The sequence below is a fragment of the Chaetodon trifascialis genome, chromosome 4 (genome assembly GCF_039877785.1).
Source record: "Chaetodon trifascialis isolate fChaTrf1 chromosome 4, fChaTrf1.hap1, whole genome shotgun sequence".
NCBI classification, from domain to species: domain Eukaryota; kingdom Metazoa; phylum Chordata; class Actinopteri; order Chaetodontiformes; family Chaetodontidae; genus Chaetodon; species Chaetodon trifascialis.
The window spans coordinates 27,171,810-27,189,494 of record NC_092059.1 but is presented as its reverse complement, the minus strand read 5'-3'; the positions used below and the strand labels follow the sequence as shown (position 1 = coordinate 27,189,494).

The following is a 17,685-nucleotide window of genomic DNA, read 5'->3' as shown; positions in this document are numbered from 1 at the left end:
CACTTGCAATACAATCCCTAATATTTTAGCTTTTGCTCGCATGTCCCTCTGCACACTAATCATGGCTTAGTTCATGAGTTTAAGAAAAAGAAGGGTGGGGGGCAACAGAAAGAGACCCAGATGTGGGCAGTGATGAAGAGCCGTCAGAAAAGGCTCACATGGAGTAATATTAGAGTAAGAAGGACGAAGACAAAGTGAGACCAAACAATAGAGCGGGCGTGAAAGTGAGTGAGGCAGAGTGTAATTGCTGTGGGACTCATCTCTTTGTCCTCATAAGGACTATTGTACCGTCCTGTGCCATGCTGGTTCAAAGAAGTCTTCTGTGGTTAAAAGTAGTGTTTTTTGATGTGTCTGGGATGTAGTACAGTCATTAAGTTATCACATGCTGGGATAGCGGTCTCTGTAATGAGATCAGAGGTGGCAGCGCTGCGGTTGGTCTTCTCTCCCTGCAGCATGCATTCCCAATTCATTTTTAAAATTGAAGTAAGTGCAGTCGAGGCTCACTTCTCACCGATGACAGCTAAGTGAACACAAAAAGTTGAAGATAACAAAGTCTGAGTGACACAGAAACATGCTTGAAAGGAGAAAGAGATGCATTGATGTTTTAAGATCATACAGACAAGCATATTTATAAAAATCAAATCTTCCGTGGCTCTTGTGAATCTCCATATTTTATGTAAGGACGATACTGGAACTACAAAATGCTGTAATTTGTAGTTGTAGTAAAAAGCACAAGCTCATTTGAATGGCATTCTGTAGCTGGTTGGTAGCAATGCAAGAAGTACATTTACAAGTTCAATACATAAATACTTTTACAGGTACATTTCAGAGGCCTGTGACCTAATTATTAACAATAGCTTTTCAACTTTAGTACTGATAAAGACACTCTCCTACACTCTGGAATATACACGGAGAACTTATATTTTTAAAAATAATTGGGAAGAAAAAAAAAGACCAGTAATGGGGCAAAAGACCAGTAATATGTGGCAATAGCATCATTTTCTAGACCACTTTGTGTCACACTGTGACAGTTAAATGAGCACATGATTTGTGATCAGCTCTCTCATGTTGTCACAACATTTCTTGAATGAGAATGTATGAGAGCTCTGCAGAAGAGAAGACGGCACTACATGATTCTTCATTTTTTTTGTTTCTGTCATAGATTATTCTATGATTCTTTGACATATCTTCATCCAAATGATAGATTTTTGATTTTTCAATGAAATGTTATTGAGACAAAGTTGTTGTTCTAATTGCTCTATATTACAGCAACTGAACATTGTCAGGTTTTGGACTGTTAGCCGAAAGAAAACAACAACAACAACAAAAAGATATTTGATGATGTCAACAAGGACTCTGGGAAAAGCTGATGGGCATTTTCATTATTTTCTGACATTTTGTAGACCAAACATTTACTCAGCTGTCAAAATGACAAAACCATCTGCAGATCAGTCAATGAGGAAAGTAGTTAGTTTCAGCCATTGTTTGCAATCAAACATGCACATAAACTTTTTGGACAATTGTTGTTGCTGTCGATCTAGCAGAGTGACAACACAACCAATTACATTTGCCACAAACACATAATTGAGAAAAGAAATTAGAATTCTTTAAATGTCATTTCTTAGAGCCAGGGGTGTCTAATACCTGGTCACAATTCTAAGTAGCCCCTGTGGTGCATTTTGCATTTTTGGACCATTCCTCTCTGCCTTGTGCATTCTGGGCTCTTGCTGTTGCTGTGTCTACCTAAACCCACAGCTGACTGCAGGCATGTTCATGCCTCAACTCTGCAGGTTGTCAAAAGGCATTATAAGTAACGGAAAAACACAAGCTGATGCACAAGTACATGTGAGAGGGTGAAGGAAAGTTCACTTAAGTCATGACACTTACGGATAATAACAGCAAATATATTAAAGCATCACAAACTGGCAAAATCAAGAGCGAGACTGTCTGAGCTGTTTTTTCTTTAACTGTTGAGCAGCTTGTTGTGAGACTGTTCTTTGCGGGCAGGTTTTCTTTTTTTCCTTTTTTTTAATCTTGCCGCTTCAGTGTCTTAAATGCATCTCACAGTATATATCATTTTAGCAGCTAGTCACAAAATTCAGTCCCACCAAAGACGGACTGCTTTTCTGATAACAAGCCTGCATGAAGGTTTATATCATTAGAATGTTACTAATGCAGGTATCTGTCAACAGTCTTGAATGAATCCAAGCCACTATAAACTCTATAAGTTACCAGCACATAAATGAGAAATCTGAAAAATTTGTTTTACTGAATGCACTTGGATCATTCTGACCCTCTAGACACTGGTATTAGACACACAGCTGCAAGATCTGTGGCAGGAAAACTGAACCTGATCCAGTAGCACAGAGCCTAATTTGGACCCTGGTATCTGAATCAGGGAGGATTCGTGAAAGCTTCTGTCCTCCAGTGTAAAACAATGACACCCTGCCTTTTGCCTGTGCAGTATTTGCCTGCACTGCCTATGCTAGCTGCTGGTTCTTACAGCAAACTGCTAATGTGCTTCATGGAATCCACTGCTCACCCTTCAACGCTGTCAGACCTGCTGAAAAAATGGGAAGAAACCTCTCTTTAAGGTGTCTCTGCGGTGGGTTGGAAGTCCCTTTATGTTTACTTTATGTTGAATTAAGGACCTAGCTTTTAAAACCCAAACTAGGACATTTAACTGCAAACTAGGCCATTTCCCAGCGCGTGTACAAGCTGTTTAATATCTCAAATAGTTCCGGATATATTTCAACATGTTGCATTATTCTGAAATTTCTCTGTGCTGTCTCCACTCCAGAGGGGTTTAGAATAGAGACTCCATTGTAGATGTGAATTTCGTCAAGATGCAGGCAACTTCACAGGCAGTGAATTTTTCAGTTTTCTGTCACAGCTCCCCCTCTCCCTCATGTCTTTCTTCTCCCTTTGTCTCTTTCTCTCTGTCCATCTTGATGTCCCTCTGCACAGGTTGGTCTTTTCCCTCGCGTCTGTCTCTGCCTCTCTATCCGTCCTGACCTATTCACCCTCCCACATCTCACTTTCCCTCTGTCCTTTTTTTCGTCTTTCTCTCTTATTCCTCGGGCCTTGTCCCAGTTTTGTAGTTGTTGAAGGAGGATCCTGTGGGAGGTGGTGCACATGCATACACACAAAGACTCACAAACAGAGTGGAGGAAATGGAAAGCAGGAACAGGCATGGCCCTTCTTGTGTTTGGGTCTCCCCTGAGGGGCTCTGTCACCTCCACTCACAACTTAACTTCTCCACACTGGTTTTTCATCTTATGTTGGTGTGTGTGTGTGTGTGTGTGTGTGTGTGTGTGTGTGTGTGTGTGTGTGTGTGTGTCTACATGGATCCATGGATTTAGGTGTATGTGTATGCATCAGAAGAAGTTCTGTCCTTTCTGACAGGGTTTGGCGTCAGAGCCTGGCTGACTGTCTGTACCTGCTGCTGGGCAGGTGGCCCTGTGATTCTCAGCATCATGTTCATCACATGACCTAAGTATTGACCTTCAGTCACATGATAATAGGTAGTTGCATGTGAAAATCAGACTTGTTTGAATTTCTAGTAGGATTGTTAATTATCAGTAAAATTGTTTTTAGTTAACACCCCAGTATGGCCAGATATTGTATATATTTACAATACATATATATCGTATTTACAGGAAGTACAGACTCAAAATATGTGCATATCTTTTCACAAGGCTGTCAGAGTGTATTATGTCTCTTGATAGCATAACACAGTAGCTGCTGATCTTGATTGAAGCAACATCTGCATCTGCATTTCCTATGTCCTAACAACTGCATTAACATGGGCTTAAACTTGTGTGTGTGTTGGTGTGCACCCTGTTTGCAATAGCAGCTGTTATTTAAGCACACCCTCTAAGGAAAGCAGCAATAATTACTGGCAGGATGGTGATGTCACACACCTGAGGTTGCTGCTTGTTACGGCAAGTTTTCACCTGGATGAGTTTTTACACAGGTGGGTTTTGGCTGGAATCAATTAAGGAGAATCTGTGATGCTAATAATTATGAGCATGAAAAGTGTCACACACTCTGTCTTCATATGCATTTCTCTTTTATGAGGACGACGTTTCAGCCCTCAGGCCTTCCTCCAGATCAACAGTGATAATCCTAATAAAAGAGAAATGCATATTGAGTGTGCCGTATTTTTTCTGACTCTCATGTCTGTCTCCAGTGATCATCACCACACTACAACCCTTGGTGCAAATGACTTTTCTATTATATGGTCATAATTCTAACATGAGACTAAAGTGAGATGGTCCTTTGAGTCAGGGTAACAAGACCTAGTGAGGATTAGGGGTCGATTGAATGGGTCAGTATTGCATTAACACAACAAAGCCCCACTAGAGGCCATGACATCTCTTTCACCAGATAATACTAAACAAGTTAAAAAATATACAGATGATTCTGCTACTGCTAAAGACCCCTCCCTCACGCGCGCACACACACACACACACTACTCAACAATGCCTTTTTCTGATTTCCCTCAGCTATAAAGCGTATTGAAAGCTCTCACATCCTGTTTAACAGCTTGAACCCACGACCAGCAGGTGATATGGTTAAAGTCACCGTGACAGCTTCATTTTCTGCATTAACCTATCGATGTGTTAAGTTTGTCAAATGATGGTCAAGTGCTGTCTTAAGCACCGCTAAAAATTCATACTACACGAGTCAGTATACAGGTTTTAATCCTCAGTTTTACTGCTTTGTTATGTCTAAATACAGCTCCATGTGTTGTGTGTGAGAGTTACATTCAGAGAGAAGTACTGAATAATTGGCGTTTTCATCAAAACAAACTGCTTTCCAAACACAGATTAGATTATATCGAATTATTAAACAAGGCAAAGAAACTAATTTTGAGTACACGATGGGGGAAAAAAAGGTAAATAAAATCCAAAGCTGACTCGAATATCCATCCATCCATCCATTATCTTCCGCTTATCCGGGGCCGGGTTGCGGGGGGAGCAGTCTGAGCAGGGACGCCCAGACTTCCCTCTCCCCGGACACTTCCTCCAACTCTTCCGGGGGGATCCCGAGGCGTTCCCAGGCCAGCCGAGTGACGTAGTCACCCCAGCGTGTCCTGGGTCTTCCCCGGGGCCTCCTCCCGGTGGGACATGCCTGGAACACCTCCCTAGGGAGGCGTCCAGGGGGCATCCTATAGAGATGCCCGAGCCACCTCAGCTGACTCCTCTCGATGCGGAGGAGCAGCGACTCTACTCTGAGCTCCTCCCGGGTGACAGAGCTCCTCACCCTATCTCTAAGGGAGCGCTCCGCCACCCTGCGGAGGAAACTCATTTCAGCCGCTTGTATCCGGGACCTCGTTCTTTCGGTCATGACCCAAAGTTCATGACCATAGGTGAGGGTAGGAACGTAGATTGACCGGTAAATCGAGAGCTTCGCCTTTCGGCTCAGCTCCTTCTTTACCACGACAGACCGATACAGCGACCGCATTACTGCAGCCGCTGCACCGATCCGCCTGTCAATCTCACGTTCCATCCTTCCCTCACTCGTGAACAGGATCCCAAGATACTTAAACTCCTCCACTTGAGGCAGGAACTCTCCTCCAACCTGAAGGGAGCAAGCCACCTTTTTCCGGTCGAGAACCATGGCCTCGGACTTGGAGGTGCTAACTCTCATCCCAGCTGCTTCACACTCGGCTGCGAACCGCCCCAGCGCATGCTGAAGGTCCTGGCTCGAGGAAGCCAACAAGACAACATCATCCGCGAAAAGCAGAGACGAAATCTGCCGGCCCCCGAACCGAACCCCCTCCGGCCCCTGGCTGCGCCTAGAAATCCTGTCCATAAAAATGATGAACAGAACCGGTGACATAGGGCAGCCCTGCCGGAGTCCAACATGCACTGGGAACAGGTCCGACTTACTGCCGGCAATGCGGACCAAGCTCCTGCTCCGGTTGTACAGGGACTGTACAGCCCTCAACAGAGGGCCTCCAACCCCATACTCCTGGAGCACCTCCCACAGAATGACGCGAGGGACACGGTCGAATGCCTTCTCCAAGTCCACGAAGCACATGTGGACTGTTTGGGCAAACTCCCATGAACCCTCAAGCACCCTGTGGAGGGTATAGAGCTGGTCCAGTGTTCCACGGCCAGGACGAAAACCGCATTGTTCCTCTTGAATCCGGGGTTCGACTATCGGCCGGATTCTCCTCTCCAGTACCCTGGAATAGACTTTACCAGGGAGGCTGAGGAGTGTGATCCCCCGATAGTTGGAACACACCCTCCGGTCCCCCTTTTTAAAAAGAGGGACCACCACCCCAGTCTGCCAGTCCAGAGGCACTGTCCCCGTCTGCCACGCGATGCTGCAGAGGCGTGTCAACCAAGACAGTCCTACAACATCCAGAGACTTGAGGTACTCAGGGCGGATCTCATCCACCCCCGGCGCTTTGCCACCGAGGAGCTTGCGAACTGCCTCAGTGACTTCAGCCCCGGTGATGAATGAATCGACCTCCAAGTCCCCAGTCTCTGCTTCCTCTACGGAAGACATGACAGAGGGATTGAGGAGATCCTCGAAGTATTCCTTCCACCGCCCGACAATATCCCCAGTCGAGGTCAACAGCTCCCCACCTCCACTGTAAACAGTGTTGACAGAAAGCTGCTTCCCCCTCCTGAGGCGCCGAACGGTTTGCCAGAATTTCCTCGAGGCCAACCGGTAGTCCTCCTCCATGGCCTCCCCGAACTCCTCCCAGACCCGAGTTTTTGCTTCTACAACCGCCCGAGCTGCCGCACGCTTGGTCTGCCGGTACCCATCAGCTGCCTCAGGAGTCCTATGAGCCAACCAGGCCCGATAGGACTCCTTCTTCAGCTTGACGGCATCCCTTACTTCCGGTGTCCACCACCGGGTTCGGGGGTTGCCGCCACGACAGGCACCGCCGACTTTACGGCCACAGCTATGGACGGCTGCATCAACAATGGAAGTGGAGAACATGGTCCATTCGGACTCAATGTCTCCAACCTCCCTCGGGATCTGGTTGAAGCTCTCCCGGAGGTGGGAGTTGAAAACTTCCCTGACAGCGGGTTCCGCCAGACGTTCCCAACAGACCCTCACGGTACGTTTGGGTCTGCCAAGTCTGTCCCGCTTCTTCCCCTGCCAGCGAATCCAACTCACCACCAGGTGGTGATCAGTTGACAGCTCAGCCCCTCTCTTTACCCGAGTGTCCAAGACATACCGCCGAAGGTCAGATGATACGACTACAAAGTCGATCATTGACCTCCGGCCTAGGGTGTCCTGGTGCCACGTGCACTGATGGACACCCTTATGCTTGAACATGGTGTTCGTTATGGACAAACTGTGACTAGCACAGAAATCCAATAACAGAACACCACTCGGGTTCAGATCGGGGAGGCCGTTCCTCCCAATCACTCCCCTCCAGGTGTCACTGTCGCTGCCCACGTGAGCATTGAAGTCTCCCAGCAGAACAATGGAGTCCCCGGTTGGAGCACTTTCCAGTACCCCTCCCAGGGACTCCAAGAAGGCCGGGTACTCTACGCTACTGTTCGGCCCGTAGGCCGAAACAATAGTGAGAGACCTATCCCCAACCCGAAGGCGCAGGGAAGCGACCCTCTCGCTCAGCGGGGAGAACTCCAACACATGGCGGCTGAGCTGGGGGGCTATAAGCAAGCCCACACCAGCTCGCCGCCTCTCACCGCGGGCAACTCCAGAGTAGAAGAGAGTCCAGCCTCTCTCAAGGAGTTGGGTTCCCGAGCCCAGACTGTGCGTGGAGGTGAGCCCGACTATCTCTAGCCGGTACCGCTCAACCTCCCGCACTAGCTCAGGCTCTTTCCCCCACAGTGAGGTGACATTCCATGTCCCCATAGCCAGAGTCGTTGTCCAGGATTTGAGTCGTCGGGGCCCCCACCCACGACTGCTACCCATTCCACATAGCACCGGCCCCTTCTGATCCTTCCTGCGGGTGGTGGGCCTACGGGAAGGCGGGCCCACGTCGCTCCTTCGGGCTGTGCCCGGCCGGGTCCCGTGGGCAAAGACCCGGCCACCAGGCGCTCGCCTGCGAGCCCCAACCCCAGGCCTGGCTCCAGGGCGGGGCCCCGGTGACGCCAATCCGGGCGACGTACGCTTCCTTGCTTTAATTTCTTTCATAGGGGCTTCTTGAACTGCTCTTAGTCTGACCCGTCACCTAGAACCTGTTTGCCTTGGGAGACCCTACCAGGGGCATTAAGCCCCGGACAACATAGTCTCTAGGATCATTCGGGTACTCAAACTCCTCCACCACGATAAGGTGGCAGTTCAAGGAGGAGGACTCGAATATGATCTGGTTAATAATGGAGAATGTGAATTGGCAGAATCTCTCTGCACTGCTAAGAACACAGAGCAGAACCAGATATTTTGCAAGAAAAGTGATTAATGTGCCAACATTTTTGATGTACGCTCTCTGAAAGCTGATAACAGTCAAGTCTTTCCCTTGAGTCTTGAATGATCTTGTGCATGGCAACAGAAACAACATCAATTCATGATCACCTTATCCAAAAGTGCCTGGGAATCAGATACATCAGTTTCTCTTCTATCGTTATCAGTTTGGAACAGACATCTGTCAAAATCAAAAAATCATATCTGCAGTTGGTCACATCTTATTTTTGTGTCTGCTAATTGGAATGAAGGTAACACCTTCTCACCTTTGACTGAACACTCTGGCCACCTTCTTCAAGCCAATAATCACTATCTCTTATTGGAAATGAAGAGCTCAGTAATATTAGATGGGTGCTGAATGTGTTACTGCAGATATGAGCTGGTTATTTACATAGAAGCCTACATGTATACATGCATACTTCTAAAAGTATCCCCAAGCTAACATCTGTAAATATCTGGCAGAATTATGGCCCATGTATAAATTTTGCCCATATTGGATGATTCCATACCTCCTGATTTACATCCAATTCCAACATTAAGTTCCATCAGTGGAAGTATGATGTCCTTGCCCTAGCGAGGCAGAAGGTGATGATGTGGACGTCAGGGTCGTGAATGGGCATGGAGTGAGTCAGACTTTCATGGAAAAGTCCAAGGTCACACATCTGCCGTAAATTTGCCCTTTAATTCAACTCCATTTACAGATCACTAAAAACGTTTATGACAAATAAAGAAATATGTCTTGTTTCTTGCTCTATTTGTGCTGTACATAAACAAGTATACTTTTTTTGGGCATAAAGTCTCTTACTGACAGACAAATGAAGACGGGGTCTGCAGGACATTAAACAAAAGTCAAACATTGACCCTGACTATGCCCAAACCTAAACGTGTGTTACATGTTCAACCCATACCTTAACCAACTCACATCTGTCATACCTATGACCTGTCCCCAAGCTTACCCATAAAGCAGCTGCCATGATAAGATACTGCAGGAACTGAGAGTTTCACAAATTGGAAAATTGGATGTAAAAAAAAAAAAAAACCATCACTGAACCTTAATCAAGGTTGTGCACAGTTGTTCAGTATCAGTGCTTGCATCTGGTGAAAGAATCTAAAGTAAAATGCTACAGATGATGATGAAACGGGCCATCACCTTTTCATTCAGTTTTGCACATAGAAACAAAAGCTCCCAGCAGAAAATTATATACATCCACCATGAATAATACAAACACAGCATGCACAAGATCCACCAAAGTTACAGGAGTGTCGTTTGAATTGAACCAGTCACTCTGGTTAAAAACATTCATTAAATGTTGAATAGCCTGTTTGCTGCCTGGTCAGGGAAATGTCACAAGCAGAGGAGAGTATGACCTTGGCTGGTTCTAGAAACTATTTTCCAATCTTTTGTTTTTCCAAATAGTTACACACGTCAGCATCCTGAACTCAAACCTGCGCACACACACACGCAAGCTCATACATGTGTGCAACTCTGCTCAAGGTGACAGCATTGATAGCTGCTCATACATATTCATGACACTTGCATTACAATAAATAAATAAGCAGCTTATTTTTCTCTTTCCTGAATATTAAATGAAGGACATTTGAACCTTCGGCACACCGCCAGCACCAGCCATTCTACTTCCACAAATTACAGCAACAGCAACTGCACAAAGAGGCAGGGATACAAATGTCATAACGTTGCCCCATTTCTAAGATTCATCCCACACACAGAAAAAAAACAATCTTTTATTCTCCGCTCCCTTTTTTCTTTAGCGCTCCGTCGCTGTAGCCGTAGCGGGGACACATTTTGCCTCATGCATATTTCAGACGCAACACATTGTGAACAACGCAGATAGACACGGCGTGGTGAAAAGTAACAGCTTTTCCCATAGTTTCCATTTCACCTCTAGTCATTATTTATGGGGACCCTTTTCAAAACGTCCGTACAGCTATGTAATGCATGGAGCTATTTGCCTCGATGATGATGGAGAGGCAGCTGTAAACTAACTATAGGCAATAATGTAAGCCTCTGCACACAAACAGCAGGAGAAAGGGAATGAGCGTTACTGACTGAATTCTAACATTGTTTCTCCAGTACCACATTCGTGTTTTGATCATTTTAATCACACGGTGAATGGTATCTGTTTGGTGCAGTCTGAGTCAGCAGTGTATTGGAGTGGTAAAAAGGTTCTCCTTGAATTGAAAAAGAGATAAAGATGGAAGACAAAGGAGTAAAGAATTAATCAGCGATGAGTGAATAAACTGTTGCTACAAATGTTTATTTTGCTGCTCTCACAGTACCACCCAAATTTAGGCTATGAGGACAACACTTTTTACCTGTGGATCTCCAAAATCATAGTGGCCACTGTGGCTATAACACGTTAATGGCACATTACATTTTAATTTTATTTTTATGCAAGAAAGTAAGGCTGCAGCAACAAAACTCCTGTATATTTAGGATGCGTATATGTTAATGCTTATGAATTCAACATTTCATTTCTTAGAGGAAGAGAGTGTTATTTCAACTATGAAAAGTTCAAAAGACACAAAGTACTCCAAAAATATATCAAAAGCTTAACTGACAGTCATTATTTAAATGCCCATAGCAACCTCAAGTTGTATTATTATATGGCATATAAAAGATAATAGGATATGCAATATTATATTATTGTCTGAATTTGTATTACAAAATCTCTTGTTTTGTCTCAATGACACTTGTATTTCATAATGTTGGCTGTCATGAGGTGTTGCTGATCCTGCCCCCCCACTTTTTTTTTTTCCCAAAAGTCTTTAAAAGCCAATAAATATCTTAAGGGAAACAAAAACAGTTGAAGGATAAACAATTAATTAGCAAAGTTAGATTATATCACCATAATGATATAATCAATATTAATAATATGATAACATTACATAAATACAATTATATTATATATTTCATTACATGACCACTGCACACAGGAGTAATATACAGAAGAATGAGTCAAAGAAAAAAAAAAATCAGTGAAAAAAGTCACATTACTGGAAAGATGTTTATGTAACAGCAGTGACAACTGTAACAACAAAATAAATAATAAAGAAATCTCTCTCAAGTGACAGTAAAGCCCAACAAAAGCAGAATTATGAGTTTCATACTTACATGGCTTCACTCTTTTGATCACGCTATTTTGGGAGGCAAGGCAGTGTTTTGTTGAACATTCTCCTCTGCAGCTGTTAATTATTTAGCTGGCTACTGTGCATGCTAATGATTTAGCATCTGGGGTTTATCGAGTACATTTATAAGCAAATTTTTGCATCATCTCAGAAGCACTGAAGTGCACTTGATTGTGAGTACGCAGAGCTGAGACAGTGACCGTGACAAGACCAAGGAGCTGATTGGTTAGAGAGTCTGCACTGTTCCTCAAGATTCACTCCTAAGAAAGTCTTAAAGGCTTCAGCACAGCAACAAACACGGACCCGGATGTGCAGTGATGCAGTCCGCTGGAAGAAGTCCACCGATTATGCTTGACACTGAATTCTCTTCTGTACCTGTTTAACCTGTTTTTGCTCAGGACATGTGACTGTGCATTAGAATGGCAGGTAAACTCACACTGACATCTTGAGAAACCCGGTCAAGATGCCGACGTTGTCCTTCACACAATAGTTATTTTGTTCGTTTGGTTATTAATAGAAACAAGAAGCCACCCTCCCTTGTTGGTGTGCTACATGGGATCCTGCAGCCCCCTCCAACAAGCTCCTAGTCTAGTGCAGGGGACTATGAAATCTGCTGTTGGGGGCTGCCAAGTTCCTTTAATTATGCTGTGATGTTAAATTGGGTATGGAGGAATAGAGCAGGCTGCACGCTGTAATGCTGGCCTCATGCCCAGGTCCAATGTACCCATAGATACATACAGACTACTAGTGCTACACAGTTCTTTACAGGGCCTGTTGGCACAGTGAAGCCATCTGAACTTAGTCCTTTGCCTTGTGGTGACAGCAAAATGCAAAATAAAAAAATATTAAAACAAGTCAGTGTTGCAGAAATAGCATTATTACAAGTTAGCAGAAAACATCCATAGTATTGTCTTTATATTTCTGATTTCACCATGTCCCTGTTGGCCCAGTGCTAATTCATTTTGTTTAGAATGAATTAGCTGGACTGACAGGTGTGTATGTGTGTGCATGGAAAAGTATATGGACAAGGTGATGCTGGGCCAGATGGTGTGTATGTTGGAAGCTCAACACAGAAGCCAAGGTGTCACCTTGGCTTGGTAATGAGACAGGGAGTGGTGTGGTAGGAGCAGTGGGGTGGTTCTAGAAATACAAAAGACCTTACGAGATGTGAACGCACGCTTTCTCTTTCATGAGTGTCCAGTTAACACATTCTTGAGGGTTTCACATCGTCTTTCTTGGGGAGGGGGTAGAGAAGGCCTGATGACCCCTCTGGCGGTCCATGACATTGCATCACTTTTAAACAGCGTGCTGTGGAGCTGTGCTTGACACTGACATGCTCATACAGCAAGACCTTGTCACAGCTGGAAGCAAGAAAAATATTCGCATTGACTTTAATGTCTTCCAGTAATTTTGCCTAAATGGTACTGACACTGACAATGGCCTGTAGAGACTGCAATATGTCAGTTACTTCAATATGGATCAGTATTATACTTATAGTACTGCAGTTTGAGTAAAAGCCTGGATACCTTGGCCTCTGCTGCTTTTATTTGGACCATTCTTTTTTTTGGTCTGCTGTGAGTCCCTAAAATGAATGGAAGTGCAGCGCTGAATTACTGGAATAACCTTGAAAAATAATAATATTAATAAAAAAAGCAATCTTTGTGCATCTGTAAATTTGCCTTAATATCACTTCCAATCTGTTGTCTAATTGTGATTCTGTTTGACAGTAAAATCCAAAGCATTACCTTTCAGACGAGCACAGTATTATGTGTTTCATGGAACGGCTTCAAGTACAGTAACATTTTCACACAAAAAGGGTGTGCTTGTTAAATGAGTCTCTGGATATATAGTATGTTTAAGCATGAGTGAAGCTCTCAAAGTGCTCTGTCTCATGTTCATGGCGTATTTACAGTAAAACTGTCTCGTATAGGATAAACCCTCAGCTTGAGTGCACATGAATGAGCTGTAATGCTGTCAAAATGTCCTTCATTAGTGTCAATGCCGTATAAATAAGGCCTTTTGAAAGCAGATTAGTTTGGAAGAGGCTCAGCAGCCTCCACTCTGGAATCACACGCTTGTCACATCTCACTGTCTGATTATCTTGATTTTTCATTTCAAGACTTTTAATATATGTAAAAATATTTAATTTTGGAGCCCATGAATCTCCTCCATGTCCACCTTCAGTCTCCTTCCTCCACTCTCAGCTTGCTGTTTACTCACACATGAGCAGATGAAAAGTCATTAGCTCTATCCCAAATGGCTACCTAGTGTCTCATCTGTAATATTTATGTGCTGCACTAACAAATACAGAAGAATGACAGAACAGCTTATTGCCACAATGAGAAGTAATGGGATGTAATTTGCTGTTCCACTACTTCATAAATCACTTAAAGCCCTGCAGTCATATTCACTCCAAAGGTGCTCTGCAATGGACCAGCCTTGGCATTAATCGATGTCTCTGTTTCTGTTGCTCCCCGTCTGTTCACTCTGTATATATTCATACTTAATTTTAGCATATTTGTTCATTCACTAATGAGTTTGGTAGCTCACCCATATTATAAATTTGTCTAGCCAGACCACATGTCAAGTTACCAGTTACTAAACACATTTAATTAACAGTGTTTCACAAGATAAACCATGGTAACATTTTCTAATCTTATCTTAAGTCAAAATATTGAAAAAAAACACTGCGCAGACAAGTTTGGAAAACTTCCCTGTATGACATAGAAGTTGTCAAATCAGTCAACACGAGCATAGGCGTTGGCACAAAAACACATGAATAAAGATTCAACACTAAAATAACTCAATCATAATTACAAGGGCAGCAAGTGAGTCACATTATGTTAATTGTAATCAGCTCCATGTATCAGTTTTAAGAGAACAATGTCAATCACCGCTGTAACAGCATCCATGTGCGATTTGAACAACATGTGGTGCTTAAGCAAAAAGGAATATTAATCCTCGCTGTTTTGGAGAAAACTGTCTAAAAGTGAATCATTAAAATCAAGCAGCACTGCTGACAAAGATCACTGTGATGTGGATGGAGTTCAGTGCAGCTGACTAAAACTGAGTCATCAGGAAGTGTTATTATCCTCTCTCTAACTTTTATCTCAAGTCTAAAATATAATTAGTGACCAAACCACCTAGAATCTCTCAATAATGCAGGACAACAGTGATGAAATAAACATGCTGCTGAGGCTGTGGCCTTATGCAGGATATTATGAATACATGTTACTGTTACTTTGGCTTGTAATAGTGCTGAAGCGCTCTGATAGAATTCCCAACACTGATTGGTTCACTGAGGCCCATTGCTCTCACTATATCGCATCACTGCACAACATGAGGCCACTTTGTAAATAGAAAATATACTTAGTGAGATGACGATTGTATACAATAAATAAAAGCTATGCAAACCAGCCCTTTTATGATGGGCAGTAAATGTATAAGATAAAGAAAAAAGCCCAGAATAATTGATTCAATTAGTGTTACAGTCACCCAAAAAATGATTTTGGTCAAGTTTGTTTATTTAAACTATTTGTAGTTTTGCTCCAGTAATCTGCAGAAACACCATTACTGTTTATGGCTGGAATGTTCTGTACAGCTCACTTTTATTATCCATAAGTTTCTTCACGAGACATAAGAGCAAAGCTTCTAAGTATCCATTTGTTTCCCATACCACAGAAAACCTAACATAAGGAGCTGATTCACATTTTTCAGACATGAACCAGTTAGTCACTGGTAGTGTTATCAGCGCAGGAGGACTACAGTAACTCCCTGATCTCCCACTCTGCTACTTCATTTGAATCACTGCTCGTTCAGCCTCCAACGTCCAGCAGCAGCAATGACCTGTCTGACAATGTGAAGACCAGACAGTAGCACTGGCTTATAGTCTGCAGGGTAATTCATTTCGAATAGCAGGGTCATATACACAGTAATAGTCAATGTCATTTACCATCATGTGTTTGTATTCCAGCTCGTATATTCTACTCAAAATATATATATTTTTTGTAGAATCTGTTGTTTTCCCTATGGGGCTCTACTCATTTATTAAGAAATATGCTGCTCTGTAGATGGTACATGTGATGCAGACTCTTTCATGCTTCTAGCTCTATTAGAAAATCCTAGATAAAAAGGTCACTTAGTGTTCCGGAATTCCTAGAATCACAAATGTTAGGCTTAGTGAAGCTTGGTAAAGCTGCCTCAGCTGGCACTGTATAAGCATCCACAAGCCAGAATTAATAAGTGATGAAATAATCAAGTATAAAAATCAAAATACCAGTTTAATTATGTCAAGGCAGCAAACTCATACCTCTTTATTCTCAACTGTTGTTGCTGATTAAGGGACTTCCATAAATTGACCCTTTGAGGCAGTGCTCACTTCCAGGCTGTGTATTGGAGCTCTGCCTTTAGGGGTACTCCACCAAGTTCATATACCAATTGAATTCACTATGAGGAATGCTACTCAGTCTGTGAAAGCTCTCATATAATGTTTTCTGTTGCTCTGGAGCAGCTTTGGCAAATCTGAGAAAACAACTCTGTTATAAATGTTTGCCATGCCCGACAGCTGTTTGATCCAATTATCGTAATATGTGTTGGATGGATTGGCAGACATGGTTTGAAAACAGTGTATCCTAATGCCCGTGGTGATCCCATGCCTTTTCCACTAGTGCCATCATGAAGTTCAAGCTGTTGAGTAAAATGTCTTGTAAACTATTGGGTGGATTGGCATGAAAATTGTCCAACATACCTGCAAAATGACATTCTGTACTTTGTGTTTAATGCTCATTAGTAAAATGTAAGCATACTAGCATTTTTAAATAAAATGGTGAACATGTACAATCTTAGCCGCTAAACATCAGCATGTTAGCACTGACACGGTGAGCATGTTTGCATGCTGATGTTGTCATTTATGTCAAAGCACAGCTGTGCCTATGCGCTGCCTCGCAGAGCTGCTAGCATGGCTGTAGACTCTTAATCTTGTTCACAGAATATCTCCCTAAAAACTGGGGTGTGGAGTTTGAAAGGACTACAGGAGCTATGAATGGCAGCATCCAGTTGTATTATGGTAGGATCCAGGCTTTTCAGAGCTTGGCTTTAAGTCCTACAAACTAAATGGCTGGAGTGGTACATCCTCTGGACATAGATGGTTGAGACTGCAGATGTATGATTTGGGTGCAGTCTGGCCAGAAGTGCTGGCTGACATTCCAAACTCAGAGCGAAAGTGTGAACCATTGCCCTGAGATAACCACCGCTAGATCTGCCAGAGGTCAAGTTGAGCCACTGTGGGCACCTATTGTTCAGGGTTTCAATCATTTTACCCAGCTCCTGTATTTCATAATACACTCTGAATTTGCTTCATCCCTCTTTCTCCCTCTCTCGACCTGTCTCTCTGTCTTTATCTATTTCTCCAGAGAAATTTATTAGGAAGCCGACATCATTAAGCACCTTGACTCATGTGCTGCTGGGCTTTAATGTTTAATTTCACACCAAACGAGGGGAGGAGGACAGGCCAGAGGAGGAGGAGAAGGTGGAAGGAGGAGAGGGAAGAGGGTAGAGGATCACATGGGTGGATATGTTTGTTAATTTTACGTGTGTGTGTGTGCGCGCGTGTGCGTGCGTGCGTGTGTGTGTGCGTGCCTGCGCGTGTGGAGTCACCACAGACTAAACCATAAATCTTTCATGGCCCGTTCTTTCCAGCAGCATCAGTGTGTGTGTGTGTGTGTGTGTGTGTGTGTGTGTGTGTGTAGGTGTGTGGGCTTGCATTTCTGTATATATGCTCATCATTGTAAATCCAGTAATTAGCCTCACCAGTGCATTGAGTCAGTGGCTCTAATTGGACCCTTAAACCTACTGCCACTCAAATGTCTCATTGTACAGCACAAAAAGATGCTGAAACATACACACCATAGAGCTTCAAAGCGTTAACGTAGCTGCGTGTGTTCAGACACACGTACTCACACAAAAACACACACACATTGAAAGGCTCACTCCAAGATAAATAGCCTTCATGGACCGGTGTGCTCAAAGATGATGTACTCAATATTCACTCATTGCCAATAACATCCACCCTCACACACTCACACAAGGAGACACAACCATTTTGCTTGGAATGCTGTATCGGACACCTGTGTGTGTGTG

General features: G+C 43.6%; 1 protein-coding gene across 3 annotated transcripts in view; it reads left to right on the top strand.

The window, feature by feature from the left end:
- Nucleotides 1-17,685, top strand: part of nlgn1 (neuroligin 1) — a 316,065-nt gene that overhangs the window by 35,206 nt on the left and 263,174 nt on the right. The gene's annotated exons all lie outside the window — the stretch shown is intronic.